This window comes from Hemiscyllium ocellatum, chromosome 31 (genome assembly GCF_020745735.1).
Source record: "Hemiscyllium ocellatum isolate sHemOce1 chromosome 31, sHemOce1.pat.X.cur, whole genome shotgun sequence".
Lineage (NCBI taxonomy): Eukaryota > Metazoa > Chordata > Chondrichthyes > Orectolobiformes > Hemiscylliidae > Hemiscyllium > Hemiscyllium ocellatum.
In genome coordinates, this window is record NC_083431.1 from 27736328 (window position 1) to 27761247 (window position 24920).

The window sequence follows — 24920 nt, forward strand, 5'->3', positions numbered from 1 at the left end:
TGGTGGAGAGGCTTGAATGTTCTGTTAATCCCAAGAGTGATGCTGTCAGGAGTTCTCAACTCCTAGCAGGGTCACCCATCAGGTTGGAGGGGAGCAGTGAGACGAAGCGCAATCCAAATTGAGACTTTAATGGCAATCCAGGCAGAAGATACTCATTTTATCAGTGGCTGCGATGATGGTTGAAGGCTGAAGTAGTCAGGAGATCCCAGTTGTCAAATTTTCCCCTGCACTGTGACTGGATCTACCTTCTGTCAAGGACCATGTGTCTGCTGATGTTCAAAGATCCCCACATGCGCCGTCTGCCTAGAGGAAGTCAAACACTCCCACACAAACCACATAAGCCCTCTGGTGATTGGTGAGACAAAGTGGCAACAAGATTGAGAGATCCCTGGCTTCAAATTGGCACACAGGCAGTGGAATTTTACTCTGCTATTTCAATCTTGGAATAGGAGCAGGAGAGCAGTTGGCAACTTTCTACACAACTGAACAGGATCCACTCTGCTCACCGCACCAGGGAAGGGGCTAGAAAACGTGCCTGAAACATGGTCTGTTCGGTCACCAACCTGGCTGGAAAACCAAATCCATCAGATTCTTCGACCTAAAGTCCGAAAAACCAAAGTGAAACACACAATCTCAGAACCTGCAATGTATGAACCCTCATTGACAATGAGTAAAACAAGTATCCGGAACAAAGAATTAGTCTTGTTACCCATGAACTCGGGCATTTCACTTTGCGGAAGACTTGAAAAACAGGCAAAGGGCAGCTCAAGGAAGAAGGCAGTGGTTAGATTTTCTTCCAGAGAGGAAAACACAAAGATCAACATTGGATGCATGGAACTGGATTTGCTATCAAGAATGAACTTGTAAACTGACTCTCAGAATGCCCTGTTAGTCACAAACAGACAGGCAATGATTGTGAGTGCATATGCTCCAACTCTTGATGCAACAGATGAATCCAAAAAAAAGCTTCTTCTCTACCCTGGCCATCATACTTACCAACATGCCTAAGGAAGATAAAAATTATCATCCATCGAGACTTGAATGCCAGGATTGGAAAGGATCTGGAAAGGAACAAGTGAAAAGAAAGGAATTGGGAATTTTCAACACTAATGGGATGTTCCCCAAGTATATGGAACACCGGCTGGTCATCACCAGCACTTCGTTCCACCATAAAAACAAGTTAAAGACTTTTTGGAGCCACCTAAAATCAAGCTGCTCCAAAATCTACAGAAGTTTGGAAGATGGCAATCTATTAATTCCATGGCCACCTCTTTAGTACCTTGGGAATTAGATTCTAAGGCCCGGAAGCATTCAGATACACAAATTCCTCCAGCATTTTTATTTAAACTGAAGCTAATTTTCTTCAATTCCTCCTTTCCATACTTGCTTGGTTCCCCATCATTTCTGGGAAAGTGTGTTCTTCCATGAAGAAAATTAGTTAACTGCTGGGCTACCAGTAACATTTCTCACATTTGGGATGGAAAAGGCCTTATATTTGACTTCAATAATATTTTTTCTTTTATATACTTGTAGAAGCTTTTACCTTCACCTTCATGTTCCTCATGTATTCATAGACTCTTATTTTTCCCCCTTTTTTGAATTCTTAGATTTTTTTTCTCGCAATTATATGTGACTTCTCACTGGATCTCATACTAAACTTAATTTCTTTTGTTAGCTATTTTCTAGACATGTTTTTACACCAGAAAACAAAACGTGAACTAATTTCTTAAATATCAGCTATTCATAATTCATTATCATGCCTTTTCAGAACTTATGCAATCTAACAGAGCTGATTCACCTTTCATACTTCCATAGTTTCCTTTGTTTAAATTTAGGATCCTAGTTTCTGATTAGGAATAAAAGTGAAATTAACAATGAAGAACTCTATCATGTTATGGTCTCTCTTCTCTAAAGGACCAACACAAGATTATTAATTCACCACTTTTCATTGCACAATACCAATTCCAGAACAGCCTGTTCTTGGACTGGTTTTTCAATGTACTAGTCTGAAAGAAAATCTTGTACACATGTCATGAACTAATCTGCACAATTGCTCATATGGTTTGCCCAGGCTCTATGTAAATCTGGAGTTCTGAAGCAGGATCCTTGAAAGTGAAAAATTATAATCTGTTACAAAAGAACAAAGCCTTCATGTGATTTAGTGACCATAGTGTTGCTATTATATGAAAAGGAAACATCTTGATTGTGTCTATTTCAAGTACGTTGTATGGAGTGCCTGTTATCTTGTATGTATGTAATTTTAATCTTGAATGTTAGCACCAAATGTGTATGCAAATTATTTGTTCAGAATCAATACCTTATATGACCAACATAAAACTATTTAGTCATCATAGTGTATGTTTAAAATCTGATTGAAGATTTGTAGCTCGGGTATCCGTTGTTGTGGTTCTGCTCGCTGAGCTGGACGTTTTTGCTGCAAACGTTTCGTTCCCTGGCTAGGGAACATCATCAGTGCTGTTGGAGCCTCGTGTGAAGCGCTGCTTTGATGTTTCTTCCGGTATTTATATTGGTTTGTTCTTGCCGCTTCCGGGTGTCAGTTTCAGCTGCAGTGATTTGTATGTGGGGTCCAGGTCGATGTGTCTGTTGATGGAGTTTGGGGATGAATGCCATGCTTCTAGGAATTCTCTGGCTGTTCTCTGTCTGGCTTGTCCTATGATAGTGGTGTTTTCCCAGTCAAATTCATGTTGCTGGTTGTCTGAGTGTATGGCTACTAGAGATAGCTGGTCGTGTCGTTTTGTGGCTAGCTGATGTTCATGGATGCGGATTGTTAGCTGTCTTCCTGTTTGTCCTATATAGTGTTTTGTGCAGTCCTTGCATGGTATTTTGTAAACTACGTTAGTTTGGCTCATGCTGGGTATTGGGTCCTTTGTTCTAGTGAGTTGTTGTCTGAGCGTGGATGTTGGCTTGTGTGCTATTATGAGTCCTAAGGGTCGCAGTCATCTGGCAGTCAGTAGTTTACAAAATACCATGCAAGGACTGCACAAAACACTATATAGGACAAACAGGAAGACAGCTAACAATCCGCATCCATGAACATCAGCTAGCCACAAAACGACACGACCAGCTATCTCTAGTAGCCATACACTCAGACAATCAGCAACATGAATTTGACTGGGAAAACACCACTATCATAGGACAAGCCAGACAGAGAACAGCCAGAGAATTCCTAGAAGCATGGCATTCATCCCCAAACTCCATCAACAGACACATTGACCTGGACCCCATATACAAATCACTGCAGCTGAAACTGACACCCGGAAGCGGCAAGAACAAACCAATATAAATACCGGAAGAAACATCAAAGCAGCGCTTCACACAAGGCTCCAACAGCACTGATGATGTTCCCTAGCCAGGGAACGAAACGTTTGCAGCAAAAACTTCCAGCTCGGCGAGCAGAACCACAACATAGTGTATGTTTGTTCAGTTCAAGTTTGTATAATAATTTTATTTGCACTTCAACATGGGAAGTTTGTGGCTTATTTATTTACCTTGGTTCTTTCATGCATTCTTTTCGTTTCTTAACAAGATTTTGATCCATCCTGAAGAAGGGCTTATGCCCGAAACGTCAATTCTCCTGCTCCTTGGATGCTACCTGGCCTGCTGTGTTTTCCCAGCACGTCATTTTTCAACTTTGATCCATCAAGTTAGATTATAATGAAGATTCAGGTTCTCCAGTATTACCAAAGTGGGATCCTGGCAATTTGGCAGTGACTCAGGACTGTAAAATTTGAAGGTATTCGCAGCCTCTAATATAGCAGTACTCAGAGTTTCCTTGTTATTTTGAATTTTATGTTCCTACTATAAAGATCAACATAAGAATGCCAATATTCAGCCTATGTATCTGTGAAAGAAGGACTGCTTGCAACTACTAAAAACCAGTTGTCTTACCTGCTGAGAATATATTTCTGTAATTGATTCTTTTAAAGCTTGTGCACTCAATCAAAACTTGGATTTCACAAGTCCAGCGGATAACTAACTGTGATTTTCTACTAGCTTAAAAGAGGTGGCAATCCTAAATTAAACGGCGAAACTTCTGGACAGATTGTGTCCACAAATTGGTCATTTGTGCACATGCACGTCTTTGGGCTGATCAGCTTTCCTGCATAGGAATTTTATCCAATCTTAATTTGCGTTTTGGTTCAAGTCCAACATTGGGATACCCACATTGCATTCCAAATTCGTCCCCCTTACCAGATTTACCTTTCTGTTACATCAGCGGGAAGTAGCAATGCTTACTGGACGAGAATATATCAAAGTCAGATTGTTCGGTCAGGACGCATAAGACGAAATTCGAACACATCATGCAGAACAATTCAAATTAAATTCATGAATATAGAATCAGAAACCTAGTCTCATTAACAACAAGGAAGAACAGCTCTCCAACACAGTACTGACATTATTACAATTAGTCATCTTTTCCTTGAGGGTTTGCCTGCCTGGTTAGTGCTTTGAAACTATAAAGGTGAAAAAATAAATACTTTTTTATAATTTTCCAAAGGAGACTTCAGACTAATTTCATAGTCAGCAATCTGCTCTGGAGACTTCACTCACAATTTGATATCGGTAACAAAATCCACCACAGCATAAGCAGTTGCATATTTGTCTTTTTTGGGATTATAAACAGAAATGGAAGTTTGATTGCTACATAGGTAAAATATTGGGAAAGTTTTGCAATTTGAAAATCAAGTATTACACAATTTTGCCTGCATCAGACAATGTTGTACTTGAAGCAATGAAGGGAGAATTTGAGACTGAGCAGCACTGAGAAATTAAAGTGCTAAAAAGGTTACAAGTGCCAGGACAACAGACAGAAAACCTTCAGAGTCTGTGTACTGAAAGCTCACATCTCTCTCTTTCTCCATGTAGGAAAACAGACAGAAAAATCAAAAAAGCTTGAAAGAAAGAATTCTAACAAGAAAGGACAAATGTCTGCCAGATCATTTATGAAGAATAAGCATTGCTTTAGAGCCAAGACATCAGTGCTAAAATTCAATTGAGACAATTTAACCCATTCTTCGAATATGGAATTTTGATTTTCAGAATTATGTTTATCTTGTCTGTACTTTTTTTTCCATCCATAACACTATCAGACATAGAAGCTGAAATTAGGATATTCAGCCCATCAGGTCTGCTCCACTATTCAATCATGGCTGATACATTTCTCAATCCTGTCCTCCTAATTCTCCCTGTAACCCTTGATCCACTTGATAATCAAGAATCTATCTCAGTCTTAAATAGACTCAATGACCTGGCCTCTACAGTCTTCTGTGGCAATGAATTCCATAGATTCACCACTCGTGGCTGAAGAAGTTTCTCTTTATCTCCATTCTAAAAGCTCATCCCTTTACCCAAAGGCTGTGCCCTTGGTTCCTAGTCTCTCCTAGGAGACTAGGAATGGAAACACCTTCCCAACATCTACTCTGTCCAGGCCATTCAGTATTCTGTATGCTTCAATTAGATCCCCCCTCATCCATCGAAACTCCACTGAGTATAAACCCAGAGGCCTCAAACATTCCTCATATGTTAAGCTTTGCATTTCTGGGACCATTCTCGTGAACCTCCTCTGAACATGGTCCAGGGCCAGTACATCCTTCCTGCGATATGGTGGCCCAAAACTGTGCACAATACACCAAACATGGTCTGACCAGAGCCTTATAGTGCCTCAGAAATACATCCCTGCTTTTACCTTCAAGTCCTCTCAAAATAAATGCCAATGTTGCATTTGCTTTCCCAACTATTTCATCCACCTGCAAGTTTATCTCGAGAGAATCCTGGACTAGAACTCCCAAGTCTCTTTGCACTTCAGACATGTGGATTTTCTCACCATTTAGGAAATAGGCCATGTTTCTATTTGCCTTATCGAAGTGCATGACCTCACACTTTCACTCGTTGTACTCCATCTGCCAATTCTCTGCCCACTCTTCTAACCTGTTCAAAATGTTCTGCAGCCTCCCCGCCTCATCAATACCACCTATCCCATTACCTACCTTTTTATCATCTGTAAACTTAACCAGAATGCCCTCAGTTCCTTTATCTAAATCATAAACATATTAAATGAAAAGTTGGGGTCCCAACACTTACTATTGCGGAACTCCACTGCTATCCTGACAGAGACCCTTTTATTCCCACTCTCTGTTTTCTGCCAGCCATTCTAGCACCTTTCCTCTAATACCTAGGACCCTTATCTTACCAGCAGCCTCCTGTGTGGCACCTTGTCAAAGATCTTCTTGTAGTCCAGGCAGATAACATCAATTGGCTCTCCTTGATCTAACCTGCTCATTACTTCCTCAGAATTCTCATGACCTCACCTTGATAAAACCATGCTGATTTTGCCCTATTTTACCATACATTTCCAAGTATTCAGGAATCTCATTCTTCGCAACGGACTCCAAAATTTGAGCCACAACAGAGGTTAGACTAATCAGTTTGTAATTTTCCATCTTTTGTCTTACTCCCTTTTTAAACAGGGGTGTCACATTAGCGGTTTTCCACTCTGGTGGGACCCTCCCTGACTTGAGTGATTCCTGAAAGATCACCACTAATGCCTCTTTTATCTCTTCAACAATCTCCCTTAGAACACTGTGGTGTAGTCCATTTGGTCCAGGTGATTTACCCACCTTCAGATCAATTTAGAAGGAATTTCGGTGTGGGACGTAATCAACACTATGGTTCTGTATACTTATTTTAAAACTCATAACTGAATGAATATACCCTTCTTAATGGAGAAACAAAGATTTAAAAAATTGATAAAACATTCAATTGTTTATGATTCTTGTACCACCCTTCTCCAGGTAACTGTAATCAGGTTCAATGTACACTAAGCAATCTGATAAGGAATCAATATTTAAAAATCTCAGCTATTATTAATGTAGCAAATCTTTAATTGTTAAACTTCAATTATACCTAATTTATTGTAAATGTATGTTTCTATAACAGCTTAAATTATACTACAAATTAGTGTATTAATGCATTTCACATTCACTGTGTAAGTAAATTTTGAGATTATCCTTGACCTTGTCACCCAAGTTTAATTTGTTTCAGTACTCACAAGTAAAAATAGCCAAGTTAGAAGGTAAACAGTTACTGAAAATGGTCACAGTTACCACTGCTTTGATAATGCAAACCAAGTCTGCTCTCCATAATTACTTCATAACTTTGCACAAATGACAGAAATAGCACAGTGCAGATTAGACATTTTTCATGCCACAATCCAAAGGTTTTATTTTAATATGTACATGACAATTTTAAATAAAATGTGGCAAAAATATTTACAGTCAGAAAGATGAATTGTCTCCTTTAAGTCACTAAACAATTCCCAATTATCATTTCATGTGTTGCTTTAATAAGTTCCTGTTCCAACTGTTTTACTGGATTTAAAAAATAAGTACATTTAATAAAATCTATAATTGACTTAGATTATATTTCAATGGTAATAAAATTCTGTTCATTTTAGTGTATTGAATATTTAGATAAACTTTAAGTGAATAAATTTAAATGTGTTTATTTGATAAGTGAAACATAGTTTGTCACTGCACTTTTTAAAATCAATCTGTTCAGACAATGTTGTGACACACCTCTGGAATAGGTAGGATTTGTAGGCTTTCCAGGTGAGAGGTAGGAATACTACCACTGCAGCACCAAAGTGGTATTGGATGATATTTTCTAATCACCTTGTTCACAGATGTCACTTTAAACCCCTGGAGCAGGTGAGTCTTGAACCTAGGCCTTCTTTATCAAAGACTGGGACACTACTACTGAACCACAAGATACTTCAAAGTCTAGTTCTGACATTTTCAAATCAACCTGCTCAGATATTATTACACACATATGGAGCAGTAGGGCTTGAAACCAAGCTTCATGGTCAAGATGTAGGGACATTATCACTGTGCCAAGAGAGTCATTCCAAGTCTAGTTATCAATGCAAATAAACCTTTATAATTTCCATAAAGGTAGAGATTTTATGCAATTTCCTTTGTTTTTTTTACCAATTTCATCATATTATTTTTTTCTAATGACCAAATGAAGAACACTAATTCTTATTTTTAATCAGAAAATGAAATTGGCACCTCCTTGAAAGCTTCAATGTATGTTACTGCATACATTGTTACTGCATACATATGTTAAAAGAGCATATTTTTGTATCTATTAGCTTCTAATACTGCTGTTTCAAGCTATAGGACTAAATCGTGCAATCAATCTCTTACATCCTTACTTGACCACAGGAGGATAAGAAGTGATTTAAACTTCCACAGTAGCTATATAGCCTGAAGACACATTTAAATCCATGCATGGTTAAGCAGGATAAGGGCTTGCACAATGTAGCAGAATTTACCATGTTACCAAGATATCTGGAATTGCTTATTTCCTATTTCTTAAAGTGAGTGGAAGAATGCATTTCTTGAAGATTGTTATTGCCCTTGTGATCTTCAACGTTTTTGGGTTGAAGGACCCTCTTTCAAATAGGTCAGGAAGGACAGAATACCCCCTCCAATCCCAGTTCATATAATAGTATATGATATTAAAAATATAAAAGAGCTGCATGCAAAAACGTGTTTTAATGTTTGATCCATATTTGATGCTTGCCTTATTCTACCCAACTCTGATCAGCATATTCACATTATTCTTCAGATTCCCCTGAAATGACTACAAACCCCTAGGGATCCACAGACCCCAGTTGGACAACTATAGCCCTAAAACATCTTTTCAAGCTAGCTTGGTAACAATTTACACAATAAGTACAGAAAATATTGTGAACAAAATCCAATGTATACAAACAGGGGAAAAAAAGAGAAAATCTTTAAGCTGAAATAAGGCTTTCAGCACCAATTAACTCTCCCAATGATATATGGCAATGTGACCACAGGTCAGAATCTTGAAGTCAAATGGACATTTTCAACTTGCAGTTCCAAACTATGACATTTAAAAGAGGGAATATGCAGTAAATGGGTGGAGTTGTAAACGAAATGGTGTTCTGGAAAGAGATATCCACAGAATGTAACACTCAAAGATGCAACAAACATCAACCTTTCAATGGGGGAAGGAATGAGTCAAAATGGACAGGATCATAAATGCGCAAGTACAAATATAATAAAAAAAAACTCATTTTGGCCCAAACTGCTGATACATCTGGTATTTCTTCATTTGAAAAATAAAGAAGGACATTGTTAAAAAAAGCCAGTTTCAACTCTGCTAGACTGTGCTAGTGTAACTGAGGTTCTCATATCCGCCAGTGGGTTAAGGCACCCATGCGTACGAGCCTGAGTTTCAGTGTTACTATGCAGTGAAGGTCACAGTTGAAAAACTGCCCAACATCTTGCAGATAAAGGAACTCTCTCATTAATGAGTATTAGAATTCAGCCACTGGCAAGCCAGAGAAAGAAAAGAAAACTCACAAAGGGCTCTCTCACCCTGAAAACTGGAATTCAATTGAGGAGAAAAGGAATCAGAACATCAAAATCTCAAGCAACCTGCAAAACTACGAAAGTGACTGTTTGACTATTAATGCCAAAGATACCGGGAACTTCCACTGCAACGGTCACAATGTTCAGCCATTTGCAATTTATGAACAATTCAGAGACTCTTTTTTTAAAACTTTTATTTCTCTGGACTCCTATCTTATTTCAAAAGCATGCATATGTGTGTTTCATTACTAATTTTTCCTCACATTTGGTAATTAATGAGCTCACTCTTTGTTAATGCAAGGAAGCGTGGTTAAATCATTTACCTCAAGTTCATTTAGGTCTGGGAAAAAAGTATTTAAAAGGAAAGGAATCCATTTTAAAATTAATATTGTTGTGACCAGTTGAGTAGGTGGGTGAATAAAGAGGGGGAGTCAGTTCACCCTTCCTTATGCAGAAGCTGAACAGGTTGGGATATCTTGTCTGGAACCATAAAAGGGGGGAACATTGGTTGGGTTGTGTCACAATAACCTCATAATATTTCATGTTATAACTTTTGAACAATTAATAGAGCTGTCTTGCCCATGTTGGTTTCAGTTCTTTCATATGTAAATCTCAGAACATTTTTAAAGTTACATTCTCTAGCGAACTTTAACAATTGGTGCAATATCAGCTCAAATCATGCACTGAAGGTGTAAAGTGTCTGTGACCCAATGTTCAGACTAATTCAAGTTCTTAAAAAAGGGATTTACAGAATCTTACATGGATTCGTGCAGATTTTGAGCAAAATAAAATGTGTTTCTGCAAGTATAAATTCACCCCACAAACTTATGGGCGGCACGGTGGCACAGTGGTTAGCACTGCTGCCTCACAGCGCCTGAGACCCGGGTTCAATTTCTGACTCAGGCGACTGACTGTGTGGAGTTTGCACGTTCTCCCCGTGTCTGCATGGGTTTCCTCCGGGTGCTCCGGTTTCCTCCCACAGTCCAAAGATGTGCGGGTCAGGTGAATTGGCCATGCTAAATTGCCCGCAGTGTTAGGTATGGGGTAAATGTAGGGGTATGGGTGGGTTGTGCTTCGCCGGGTCGGTGTGGACTTGTTGGGCTGAAGGGCCTGTTTCCACACCGTGGAATCTAATGTTATATGTTTGTCTGAATGTGTGTGTGTGTGTGAGTGAGAGAGAAGAACTGAGACCAACATAATTTGGACATGCCAGATTTGGACTGGGGTGTACAAAGTTAAACATCATACAACACCAGATTATAGTCCAACAGGTTTAATTGGAAGCACTAGCTTTCGGAGTACTGCTCCAAAAGCTAGTGCTTCCAATTAAACCTATTGGATTACAACCTGGTATTGTGTGATTTTTAACCTTGAAACCAACATAGTCATTCTAAAAGATGAGAGACTTGATAAACAATCCAAGTGTTTTACAATATATCATCTCAGTTGCATCACACTGTAAACTTTTGCGATAAATTTTGTGTCTTATGATCTTATACTCCGCAACCACGTGGTGAAGGAGCAGCGCTCTGAAAATTCGTGCTTCCAAATAAACCTGTTGGACTATAACCTGACGTATGATTTTTAACTTTGCACACCTCAGTCCAACACCGGTACCTACAAATCATTAAAAGTCACAGAAACTGAAAGAACTGCAGATGCTGTAAATCAGAAACAAAAATAAAAATTGCTGGAAAAGCTCAGCATCTGGCAGCAGAACCCTGAGGAAGGGTCACTCAACCTGAAATATTAACTCTGATTTCTCTCCACAATGCTGCCAGACTTGCTGAGCTTTTCCAGCAATTTCAATTTTTATTGAAAATTACAGAATATAGGAACACAAGAACATGTGTAATTTTCAATAAAAATTGAAATTGCTGGAAAAGCTCAGCATCTGGCAGCAGAACCCTGAGGAAGGGTCACTCAACCTGAAATATTAACTCTGATTTCTCTCCACAATGCTGCCAGACTTGCTGAGCTTTTCCAGCAATTTCAATTTTTATTGAAAATTACAGAATATAGGAACACAAGAACATGTGTAATTTTCAATAAAAATTGAAATTGCTGGAAAAGCTCAGCATCTGGCAGCAGAACCCTGAGGAAGGGTCACTCAACCTGAAATATTAACTCTGATTTCTCTCCACAATGCTGCCAGACTTGCTGAGCTTTTCCAGCAATTTCAATTTTTATTGAAAATTACAGAATATAGGAACACAAGAACATGTGTAAACTATTTAGACCTTTGAATTTGTGCTGCTATTTGATTGTATTATGACAAATCCGTACACTGTTGTATGAGTGAACATTAATCGTTAACTATCTCTACCAAATATAGATATAAAATTAATAATTGACACAGTATTAACTTCCATTTGTAGAAGAGAATTCTAAACTCCTATTATTCAATTACACATACAACATTTCTGAGCTTCAATGCTGAAAAACCTTGCTCTAAACTATAGCCCTGAAGCCTTGGACCCCCCAAATAACAGAAATAGCTTCACCCAATCTATTCTCTTAGTTCCACCTAATACATTGAAGACCTTGGTAAAATCATTTAATTTTCTAAATTCCAGGAAACACAACCTGCTTTCTGTAATGTCTCTTCATAAATTAACTCTCGGAATCCAGGCATAGATCCAGTAAATCTAAGCTGTCCGAGATCAACATATTGTTCCTAAGCTGAAACTGAACATAGTACTCCCAGTGTAGTCTAACCAAGGCTCTGCAATTTTGTAGAGTGACTTCTAACCTTTTGTATTCTCGTGTGACTCCTGATCCACAGCAGTGTGAATGACTTCAAAATGGCCTGTCAAGCCACTCAGCTCAACAGCAATTTGCAATAGACAGTAATTGCTGGTCTTGCTGTTGACTCCCACATTCCATGTCAGAATAAAGCGATCCTCGAGCTATAAAGGCATTATCTCATCCATATCATTCCAACAATCTATATTCTTGGACCTCAAAATCTCTTTGCACTTCCACTGATTCTCGCTTCTCCTTTGGTCCAAAAGTGGATGATCCCACATTCACCCATACTGAAATCCATTTGGAATTTTCCTCATTCATTTAATCAATAAGTTTCTTTGCGTTTTTGTACCTCCATTTACACCACATAAGATACCACTTATTTTGATATCATTAGCAAACTTGGATATTTGGCTCCACACCTTGAATCATTGAAATCTTTTCTAAATGCAGTGAACAGCTGAACCCTCGACGTAGAACCTGGTCGGACACCACTAGTCACAGCCAAATTATGGTGCCATTATGTTAAACAGAACTTGCACATAAACTTCCTTGGTCTTTTGTGCAGGTTTGACCATTTTCAAGTGAATTACATTGGTGTATGAGAAACTCTTGGCCAGGACATACTAAATTTCTAAATGGTGCATGGAATGTTACACATATTTCTTTTTATAAAAAGCATTTCCTTCCAAATGCATTTCAGGTTGACAATTAGATGTTTTCATCCTGTTGTGGGGGTCTTTTGATTTTTAGTTTAAATTTGACACATCCATAACATTGTATTACTGCTATTATTGTCACATTCTTCTTTTATTTATACATGTTAATGTGAAAATTCAGACTAACCATTCTTGAGAAGCTTCGTTTTGGTCTTTATGAACAGAGGAAAAAAATTCTAGCTGGATCATACAAGTTCCTAAAGAAGGAAGACTCCAGAAATTTAAACCAGAAATTTACAACAAAGTTTTAGTCAACCAGTTGATTTATTATCAGACAGGCTGAGTTTTAAGAAAGACAATTGCATGTCACTGCATGTGTAAGATTAGGGAACATAAGAAATAGGAGTTGGAGGAGGCCATCTGGACCTTCAAGCCGGCTCCAACATTCAGTAAAATCATGGATGATCTTTTTCTGGACTCACTTACCTGCCCTCTCACTTTAACCCTTAACTCCTTTACTGTTCAAAACTTATCTTTGCTTTAAAAACATTCAATGAGGAAGCCTCAACTACTTCACCGGGCATGCAATTCCACATATTCACAACCTCTAGGTGAAGAAGTTCCTCCTCAACTCAGTCCCAAATCTGCTCCCCCTAATTTTGAGGCGATGCCCTCCTGTCCTTGTTTAACCTGCCAGTGGAAACATCCTCTCTCTATCTTATCTTATCTATTCCCTTCCTAATTTTATATGTTTCTTTGAGATCACCCCTCATTCTTCTAAATTCCAATGAATATAATCCCAACCTACTCAGTCTCTCCTCGCTAGCCAACACCCTCAACTCAGGAATCAAACTAGTGAACATCCGCTGCATCCCCTCTTGTGCCAATATATCCTTTCTTAAATAAGGAGACCAAAACTGCAGGCACTCCTCCAAGTGTGGCCTCAGCAGCACCCTGTACAGCTGCAACATTACGTCCCTGCTTTTAAAGTCAATCCTGTTAGCAATGAAGGACAAAATGTCATTGCCTTCTTAATTACCTGTTGTACTGGCAGACCAACATTCTGTGGTTCAGATACAAGGACACTGAGATCCCTCTACACAGCAGCAAGCTGAATTTTATTACCATTCAAATCATAGTCCTTTTTACTGTTATTCCTGCCAAAATGGATGACTTCACATTTACTCCACATTGTACTCCACCAGCCAGACCTTTGCCCATTCACTCAAGCTATTTATGTCCTTTTGCAAATTTTCACATTTCTCTGCACTTTGTTCTACCATGCTTTAGTGTGATCTGCAAACTTTGACACATTACACGTGGTCTCCAACTCCAAATCATCTACATAAATTGGGAATAATTGCAGTCCCAACACTAATCTCTGAGGCACACCACTAGTCACTGATCGCGAACCAAAAGAGCACTGATTTATCACCACTCTTTGCTTCTTGTTAGTCAACCAGTCCTCTATCCATGCTAATACATGCATCTTTTCTTCTGCAACAGCCTTTTGTGCGGCACCTTGTCGAATGCCTTTTGGAAATTTAGATACACCACATTTATTGGGTCTCCGTTGTCCGCTGTGCTTGTAATGTCTTCATAGAATTCCAGTAGACTAGTAAACCATGACCTGCCTTTCATGAACCCATGCTATGTCTGCCCAACAGGAAAATTTCTATCTGGATGTCTTGTTTGCTCTTCCTTGATAATAGATCCAAGCTATTATCAAGGAAGCTAAGGGGTCTATAATTTCCATCTTTTATCTACCTTCTTTTTATTAATATACCTGCTTTAACCACTTCCAGTAGCAGTGCAAACAGTGGTGTCACATTTGCTGTTTTCCAATCTGCTGGAATTGCTCCAGAGTCCATTGAATTTTGGAAAATTGCAAGTGTGTCTGCTATTTCTCCCGCCATCTCTTTTAGTATTTTAGGATGCAGAAGACTTGTCTACATTTAACACCATTAGCTTGCCAACACTACCTCTTTCATGATTGTTTTCAGATCCTCACCTACCTTCAGCTCCTTGTCAATCACTGGCATGTTATTCGTGTCCCCTACTGTGAAGACCAACGCAGTATACTATATTTTCTTCATAATACCTTCAAACCAAAAAGATAATATGTAAGAAAATGATTCAGAGCAGAAGATATGCCGAAACTTGGGATTAATACAAACATATTCTAATTCCTTATTTCTTTCCTCAATTTGTTAGACTTCCTTGATGAAGTGACCAGGAAGGATGATGAGGGCAGGGTGGTAGACCTTCAGTCAAGATTACAGTGGTGCTGGAAAAGCACAGCAGGCCAGGCAGCATCCAAGGAGCAGAAAAGTTGATGTTGCGGGCAAAAGCCCTTCATCAGGAATGAGGAACTCTTCCAGCACCACTCTAATCTTGACTCGAATCTCCAGCATCTGTAGTACGTCCACCTACTTGGATTTCAGTAAGGCCTTTGATAAGGTTCCACATGATAGGCTGCTCTGAGGGGTTAGATTGCATGAAATCCAAAGGGAGCTGGAAAATTGGATACACAATTGACTTGATGGTAGGAAGCTGAGGGTAATCATGGAAGGATGCTTGTCAGACTGTGACTAGTAGAATGTCTCAGAAGTCGGTGCCAGGCCCATTGCTGTTTGTTATCTATATCAATAATTTGGATGAGAATGCACAAGGCACGATTAGTAAGTTTGCAGATGACACCTAAAATAGGTAGTATTGTGGACAGTGAGGAAGGTTATCAGAATTGTAGTAGGATCTTGGTCAGCTGGGGAAGTGGGCCAAGAAATGGCAAATGGAGTTTAATATACATAAATGTGAGGTCTTGCATTTTGGAAAGTCATACCAAGGCAGGAGTTTCATGGTGACTAGTAGGGCCTTCAGAATGTAGTGGAACAGAGGGACACTGGAGTTCAAGTGCATGGTTCTCTGATAGTGGCATCACAGGTAGACTGAGCAGTGAAGAAGGCTTTTGACACATTGGCCTTCATCAGTCTGGGAATTGATATAGAGGTTTGAAAATTATATTGCAGTTGCACAGGACATTGGTGAAGCCGCACTTGGAGTACTGCGTTCAGTTTTGATCACCTTGCTACAAGAAGGATGTTATTGAACTGGAAAAAGTGCAGAAGAAATTTACAAGGATGTTTCGAGTACTCAACGGTCTGTGTAATAGCAAGAGGTTGGACAAGCTAGGAGTTACTTTTCTTTAGAGTGTAGGAGACTGAGGGGGCATCTTATTAAAGTTTACAATATTGTGGGAGCATGGATGGGATGAACACACTCAGTCTTTTTCCCAAAGTTGGAGAATCAAGGACTAGAAGGCATCAGTTTAAAGTTAGAGGGCAAAGAACAAAAGAGAACCCAAGGAGCAACTTTTTTTACACAAAGAGTGATATGCATATGGAAGTGGTTGGAGCAGGTACATTAACAACATTTAAAAGATATTTGGAAAAATACATAGATAGGAAGGGATGAGAAGGATTCGGACCAAGTGAAAGGAAATGGGGTTCGTGTGGAGGGACATTTTGGTTGGCATGAACCAGTTGGGCCAAAGGGTCTATCTCTGTGCTGCAGGACTCTATAATCAATAACAAACAAGCATACACTGAATCCTAAAACCATACAACACAACTTTTGGTTGAATATTCTGCCCATTGGCAATGAATATCAAAACAATTCATTGACAGATTGGTAAAAGGTAGTTTGAAAAATTATGTTAACATATTTCCTTGTTGCATTTTTCCAGTGGAAGAATGGATTGACACTGCAGTTAGATCTTCAAAATCACAGTATACTTTTCACTGTATCACTTTTATCTCCCTTGACAGATATAGTTTCACATGCTTTGAAAATGTATGCACTGAGGTTTGATGAGATAAACCAATAAATTTGCACAGCACAAGATCTCTCAATGGTTTACAAGCTCTTTGGTGACTGAAACAGGTGGAAAATTTCCAACATAACTGTAGGATCTACTATTTGCATTTGAAATGATAGATATTGCTTTGGTTTGACATCTTATCTGAAATCAAAATAATGGAATATGCAACAGACAAGACAAATCCCAGAAACTCTGGTTGAACTGTACTACGAGAGGCTTGACATGCTGATCTGTCTTAGCACCCAAACTGGCTCCATTATGTCAAAACCCGACTTCTCCCAAGACTACAAGTGGTCAGGATTGAAGAAGATAGCCTCAGATTCCCAGGAGCCATTGCTCACATTTTGTTTCATTGTCAAATAAATCTGACAGATATGACTGAATTTAAATTGAAACTTATAGAGTACAGAGAGACCGAGATAGAGTGAACATAGAGAAAATGTTTCCAGGAGAGAATTGGACATTAGCATACAGCCTCAGAGTGAAGGCATGACTCTTTAGAAGTGAGATGAGAAATTTATTCAGCCAGGGAGTAGGGAATCTGTGGAACTCATTGCCACAGAAAGCTGTAGAGGCCGAGACAATGAGAGTATTTTAAGAAAGTGATAGATAGGTTCTTGATTAGTAATGAGATCAAAAGTTATGAGGAGATGGCAGGAAAATGGGGTTGAAAAACCTTTCAGCCGTGATCAAATGGCGGAGCAGACTCAATAGGTTTAATGGCCTAATTCTGCTCCGATATTTTATCGCAAAATTAAAACACAAGAGGATCTATTTCAGAAGTGGTCATTGATTTGCATGATGAGTTTACTTGGGGTCACTATTCAACTATACACTGATGGACTACGTCATAGAAGCTTTTGTATTTCCTGAAGAGCCCAAATAGTCATTAGGCCATAATCAATTACCTAATCCATAGATGCTTTCAGACAAGCTGAGTTGTTCTAAGGGTTCCTGTTTTAATGTGAACATATCATGCAAGCATTCAATCTTTTGAACAGCAACTTCTAGAACCAAAATTAGTTTTCAGTTTAACCATTCCCAAGTGGCAGCAATAAACAAGGTATCTCGCTGATGGCCACTTGGGTTGCAGATCGTCCTGTTTTGAGTCATTAGACATGATTTGTAGCTAGCTTCATCTTGTCTGACCTCATGTCTGGCTGTTTCTACCCATTTTCTGACATCTTTCATTTGAAGGGAAGGAGAAAGTATATGGATAACATAGATATGCTATCATGCTATGAAGCAGAACTTCATCCATACCTATTTCAGCCACCAAACTGCTGTTGGATACACCTTCACCATATCATTTACATGGGACAGGCTTCTGGCTACAATTAAGTTATGAATGACAGAGGAGGTTTCCTCTTAATTTATCTCAACTAATAAAGACTAAATAGCAACATCTGAAAGCTTCACCAGTGTTTATTCGTGCATATGCAAGGGAGATAGAATTGTCCCGTGCAAAAAGTGATCTTCCAGAGCTGTTATAAAACATTGATTTTTATACACTTTTTTAATTTAGGAATTGAATTATTTTAATGCACCAATCACCTCGAACACACCTGATTCTCTTGATCTGAACATGGCCAAATTCCATCTTTGATGCTTGAATATTAATTTAACGAGAGGATACATATACACAGGAAAGGCTTGGGGTGGGGAAGAGAAAGGGTAGGGTGAAGGAGGTAAACCCTACTGTTATGTTTTATTGATGACAAAAAGCTGCCGATGCTGAAAATCTGAAACAAAAACAGAAATGCTGGAAAAACTCAGAAGATCTGCTAGCATCTGTGAAAACAAACCAGAGTTAACATTTCAAGCCCAATTACTCTTAATCTGCCAGACCTGCTAAGTTCCTCCACCAATTTCCAGCTGTCTTCAATGTTATTTTGATGGTACACCTAATCTTTCTTTACTGGAACATATCTGTTATTGACCCAGTACAATGGCTTAATATGTAGGATGGCACATCTGACCTTCTTAGCATTGGAAAGGGGCCATTTGCTCTGGGATCCGCATTGTTCAAGGGAGTCGGGGGGGGTGCTGTTGTTGTTTCAGTACCCTGTGAGATTCTTTCAGGCTTTTGGGATATGATCATTTGTTTTAATCCTTGCTCCTCTATTTGTGCCCTGTTGTTCTATTAATATGTCTGACTCCATGCAACCTTACTGTCCTGGGTTAATTCATCTATTCTTTTCTGAAGCTACATTACTTGTTCCAAATATTATTCCACCAAAAATGTATTAAACTTTTATTTTAACTGATTTTTCTCCCTGCGAGTGAAGCATTGGTCTACTCAATTTTTTGACATGAAGGAACTGAACAACATTCACTGCTTTATATTGAAGTGTAAGGCTTCTACCCGAAGTGTTTGGCCATTTATGAGAGTTACTTTGATTTTGGAAAGGAGCTCTCCCATAGAGGAAAAGAGCTCCACTTCAGAAGTTCCCAAAATATTCATGTTTCACGATTGGTTACAGTTCCAACACATCAATGCACATGAAAACATAAAAGTAAACTATGGACGCCTCTGAATCTCTGAGTATTTGAATCTGCAAATAATGTCTGTGCTTTTTCTTATCATCAGGTATGCAAGTTCCAATGCTAAGGCTTTGCAGCTGAGGAAGTTAGCCCTCAAGCAAGCAGGTTCCTTTTCTTCTACTGGATCAACAAGAGATAACTACTGGCATTTTGAGCTGGCCAAATAGCTGGGATAATATTTGGAGCAAGTAATGTAGCTTTGGAAAAAAATAGATGAATTAACCCAGGACAGTAAGGTTGCTTGGAGTCAGACATACTAGTAGAACAACAGGGCACAAACAGAGGAGCAAGGATTAAAACAAATGGTCATATCCCAAAAGCCTGAAAGAATCTCACAGGGCAACCCCCCACTCCCTTGAATAAGCTTCATCTTGAGCATCCTCCTCAAAACTGACCACCTAAATTCTTCAAAAATGAACTTGAGCTGATGCTTGTAAAAGACGGAATTACACTGTGTGCACTGACATACTGGCTTCTTCTGGATCGCTAAGCTTCAGCTGCTTCATGGCAATTCCCAAATAAACACAAGATGAATATTTATGAAAGCACAAAAACAAAAGACCAGCTGGTTTATTAAGCCTATCCAAAACTGTCATGATGCTACTTAAGCACATCAACCTAACCACTCTCTCAATCTCCAAGGAAAAACACAAGAAATAAACAAAGTTAAACTAGCAAATCCTTTTCTGACTCTAGGAGACAATCATACAAGTTCCAGGAGACCACAAGGTCACATTTCCCCCATAACTATCCATATTTTCCACATAGCTAAAATGGTCAAATATAAGAACTCATCCAGTTCTGTTCTCTGCTTGTAGTGAATCTAGATTCACTTAAACTTGTCAACAAGTGTGAAAACAACATAGAAAGAAACAAATCAGAATCAGACCATTTGGTCCCTCTAATCCTCTCTGTGACTCAATATGTTTATGGCTGATTTGCTTCTGGTCTCAACTCGACATTCACACTTACCCTCAATAACTATTGACTGCTTTGTTAGTCAAGGAGCCTAGTATTCTCTATTTGCCCTGCCCATCATACCATTTTTAAGAGGGTCGGATTTTAATCTAGTAGCATATGGGTATTATTGTTTTTAAGAGTCTGGAAAAGAAAATTAAGATTAGTGAGTCATCTCTAGAGCATCAACAGCTAGAGAGCAGGGACCCTGGAATATTAATGCAAGGTTGTTAGTACTGTGCATGGTTTATGACCAGGAATATAAACATTGTGGACCATTAGCTCGTTGCTGCTTTAGAATAATCAAGGATTGAGTTTAGTTGAGGCAGGCTCAAAAACTTTCCATTTCTGGCCCCCCACAGTCACTTACCAATCACATTCCCAGTTACCTTCCCTCCTCCCCCAGCCTACCCCCTTCCCATTTATCTCTCAGCCCCTTTGGGCCACCCCCTCATTCTTATTGAAGAGCTTATGCTGAAAACGTCAACTATCCTGTTTCTTGGATGCTGCCTGACTGGCTGTGCTTTTCCAGCCCCATACTCTTTGATTCTGCTAAAGTACCCTGGTTCCGAACTGTTCTATATTTCATCTAGGAGAAAATTTCTACTGTGCTTGTGATTTTAATTCTCCCGTCCACTCACCACTGGACTCCTCCACCGCCAAACTCAAGCCACACGATGCCTGGAGGAAGAATGCTTCATCTTTCACCTTGGGACCCTCCAACCACATGGGATCAATGTGGATTTCACCAGTTTCCTTATCTCTCCTTCACCTACTTATCCCAGATCCAACCTTCCAACTCGGCACCACCCTCTTGAACTGTCCTACCTGTCCATCTTCCTTCCCACTTATCCAATCTGCCCTTTTCTCTGACCTATCACTTTCACCCTCACCTTCATCTACCCATCACATTCCCAGCTACCTTCCCTTTATCTCTCAGCCCCTTCAGCTACCCCCTCATTCCTGATGAAGAGCTTATGCTCAAAACATTGACTCACCTACTGCTTGGATGCTGCCTGACCTGCTGTGCTTTTCCAGCACCACACACTTCAACTCTGATCTCCAGCATCTGCAGTCCTCACTTTCTCCTGCTTTAGCAGAATATCAATTTGCGTAATTCCAAACTAGGAATGTTTGTTTAGAAATCTGCAGTGGACTGAAACGTGAGGATATCTAATCTTTGTTTTCTGAGTATTCGTGGAAGACAACTTCACAGTTTGCAGGACAGAACTAATATGAATCAACTCAGTTAAACTTAGATTTGAGTTAAAAATCACACACCAGACTATAGTTCAACAGGTTTGTTTGGTAACTTTTGAAATGCTGCTTCTTCATCAGGTGGTTGTGAGCAGGACCAAAAGACACAATTTATAGCAAAACGTTAGGGCCATGCGGCTGAAATATATTAAACAAGCAAATATATTTCAGCCGCATGACACTGTAACCTCATGCTATAAACTCTGCGTCTTATGGTCCTGCTCCATAACCACCTGAAGAAGAAGCAGCACTTTAAAAGCTTGTGCTTCCAAACAAACCTGTTGAACTATAACCTGGTATTGTGCAATTTTTAACTTGGTCCACCCCAGTCCAACACTGGCTCCTCCAAATTAAAGATTTGAGATAGAGTAGTGCTTTCTCTGGATGTGAAATTGTAAATTGATGGCAAATAAAATATTTTACTTTATGTGTGAAGCTTTTTCAAACTATGTTCTATACTTAGGTACTTGATTTGTTTTATTTTATTCTTCCTTTTATGTAATCAACAATTTCGTTGTAAGAGAAAATCTGCAACCTTGTGTACTCATTTGTTTTATTTAACATGGTGGTCACTTACTGAAATAAGTAGCTAAATTTCATTTAGGGATCTGACTTGATCCAGTATTAACATCAGCTGGGATCATAACAATAGTGTGAAATTTACAATCATTTTCTCAAAGATATTTAGAAAATTAAATTGAAGGACTCTATTCTTGTGCGGGTCTGTTTGTTCCCAGCATTGACTTCTATTTCCTTCTTGAATGAATATAATTATGAAAAATAATAAACTTGATTTTTTATTTCAAAAATAAACTTTATTCATTCAAAATATCTATGTATACATCGCCATGAAAATAGTTTGGTTCTGTACAGTGGCATATTAAGAAACAAACAAACATTGGAGTTTGATTCTATCCAGCAAACAAACTGAAGCCATTTCTTACGTGTACAAGACTTTATTTACAAACATGAGGCACCAGAAGGACCCTCATTTCAGCACAAAGACCTCAGATAGTGGTCTTTCCCCACTGTGGCTTGATGGCAGCTGCCCTAAGCTTTACTGTCTGTCTTAGCACACAGTCCTGGATCTTGAAATGTGCCAGCCTGCAACACTTGGTCAGGGTCAACACCTTGTTCTGGAAGACCAACAGGGTTCAGTAGACCAAAGAGCATCTGTCACTGCGTTGATGGTCCTTTAGGCTCAGACAATGTTCGTCACTGTGTGTATCCTGGGAAACAGACTGAGAAGCACAGAGTCCTGTATCACAGAGCTGTTCAGGGTGAACCTCAACAAAAAACACTGCATCATCTTCCAGACTTCCTTTGCAAAGACACATTCCAGAAGATGTTTGGCAGTCTCAAGACCTCCACAGCCACTTTGAGGGAAGCGTGCAGTGGCACAGGCAGACTGACCATACATGAAGGATCTCACAGGTAATGACTTGATGCAATGTCTTGGTGCTTGTTGGAAAGTTCTGGTGATGAGGCATTCTGTCAATGACTTTGACAGTCTGCTCAGGGAACCATGTAACAAGATCCACCCTTTCCTTTTCTCTCCGGATCTCTTTTTTTAAATTTCAAAATATACTTTATTCATAAAATAAATCTTTGGTTCCTGTACAATTGAGCTGAAAATGTGTTGCTGGTTAAAGCACAGCAGGTTAGGCAGCATCCAAGGAACAGGAAATTCAACGTTTCAGACCAGAGCCCTTCATCAGGCTCTGGCCCGAAACGTCGAATTTCCTGTTCCTTGGATGCTGCCTAACCTGCTGTGCTTTAACCAGCAACACATTTTCAGCTTTGATCTCCAGCATCTGCAGACCTCACTTTTTACTTCCTGTACAATTGGTCATGTTGTTCATATATATATATTGCATGTCTTAACATTATAGAGAACAGATTGAATTAGTCGAATTTACAGTTATCGTATTTACAGTTCTGTTTATTAACCATCCAGTCTCTTAGTATTTAGCTGAAGCTTCAACGGAACCCAACAGTAACGGGCCCCCTGTTATACAAATAGCAAAGGAACCTTCTTTAACCCCCAGTTTATGGGGTTACCATTGTCCATTTGACTGTCCTCTCTCTAGGGTAGCTGTCTGCATCCCCACAGTGAGCACGAACTGCTGGGCTGAGGTAGCTGTCCAGTTCCTCACTGGGGTCATTTACCCACTCTGATGACCTTGAGCCAAGGCAAGGGTCCACACCATCCAGTTCTGTGTCTGACAGTGGGACTGTCAGAGGATCACAGCTCTCAGTTACCTGTAGCTGTGGGTACCCCCGGATTCTCACTGGGTGGAGGGTGGACTTCGGGGGTCCATTGCTTCCTGGTTGGGAGAAAATGCCCTCCTCTTCACCTACGGCGCTCTGTTTCTTCTTCTGGCGATGACCCTCCTTGCGCCCGTCTTCATCATCCGAACAGCTGGCCGTAACCTCCCTCATGCAGCTGTCTTTTCCCCCTTTGCTGGGAGGCTTTGGGGGCCTGGCAGGATTTTCTTTTCCTGTTTTTAACAGGTATCCACCCCTCTGCTTTCTAGATTACCTCCTCCTCCATTGCTTCCATCTGCCCAGCTAGAGCTAGGATCAGCTGCTGTGTCTCTTCGCTGACTACCGCCTCCTCCGCTCCAGCTTATTCTTCTTTCTGAGTGCCACCAGACTCCATTTCCCTGCTGTCTGGGTGCACCTTGCTGGTCTTTGGGGGTCCACGACTTACATTGCCACCTCCGACCATGTGTGCGTAAATGGCTCCCCCCCCGCCCCCATCTTGGACAGGTCTTGTACATGTGGCCTGCAGCTCCACACAGGTTGCAGATCTTTGCTTCCTGACAGTCCTTAGTCAGGTGACCCTCCTGTTTGCAGTTCCTGCAGATGGTCACCTTGCAATCTGCCGCCATGTGTCCCCCCTTCCCGCAGGTTCGGCACACTTTCCGCTGCCCTGCATATGTCAGGTAGCCTCTGCTCCCTCCAACTGCGAAGCTCGAGGGTGGGTGGAGGATGTTCCTGTTGTCATCGACCCTCAGGGTTACCCTGACCTGCCGCTTACTGGTCCAGACCCCGCTCTCTGGATCTCTTGACATTTAAATGAGTATGCTACACTTCAATGAGAGAGAGTAACTGAGCATACATCAAATTGGAAATAGGCCCATCTTCAGTAACAACAGTTTCAGTTGAAAGTAGCTGCTGGAAGATTTGCCTTGCTGCAGGGTGAACACGCATTAAAATTAACTTCAAAACTAAAGATCAATGAATTTCAAAACTCAGTGGAAGTGACTTTGAGCTATTTTCACTTAGATGTAAATTTTTATGGGGAAGAAAAGGAAAACAGCGGTAACGAGAAACCACACTACTTCCTGCTTGCTTCAGTCAATTTTGAGGTACATCCCAGTATCCTTGCTCATTTAAAAATTATAAAATTAATTGATTGAAAACTATTTTTAAACCTGTGAAATGGCG

The 24920-nt window shown here is 39.8% G+C and overlaps 1 protein-coding gene across 3 annotated transcripts in view; it reads right to left on the reverse strand.

Moving 5' to 3' along the window:
- si:ch1073-145m9.1 (uncharacterized) overlaps positions 1 to 24920 on the reverse strand; it is a 158481-nt gene that overhangs the window by 125862 nt on the left and 7699 nt on the right. For 2 of the 3 annotated variants that reach the window (XM_060848115.1, XM_060848113.1), the window contains exon 2: positions 14845 to 14930. The gene's annotated coding sequence lies outside the window, so the exon portion shown is untranslated. Of the gene's footprint in view, positions 1 to 14840; positions 14931 to 24920 lie in introns of all 3 variants that reach the window. The other variant, XM_060848114.1, reaches the window with a different exon arrangement.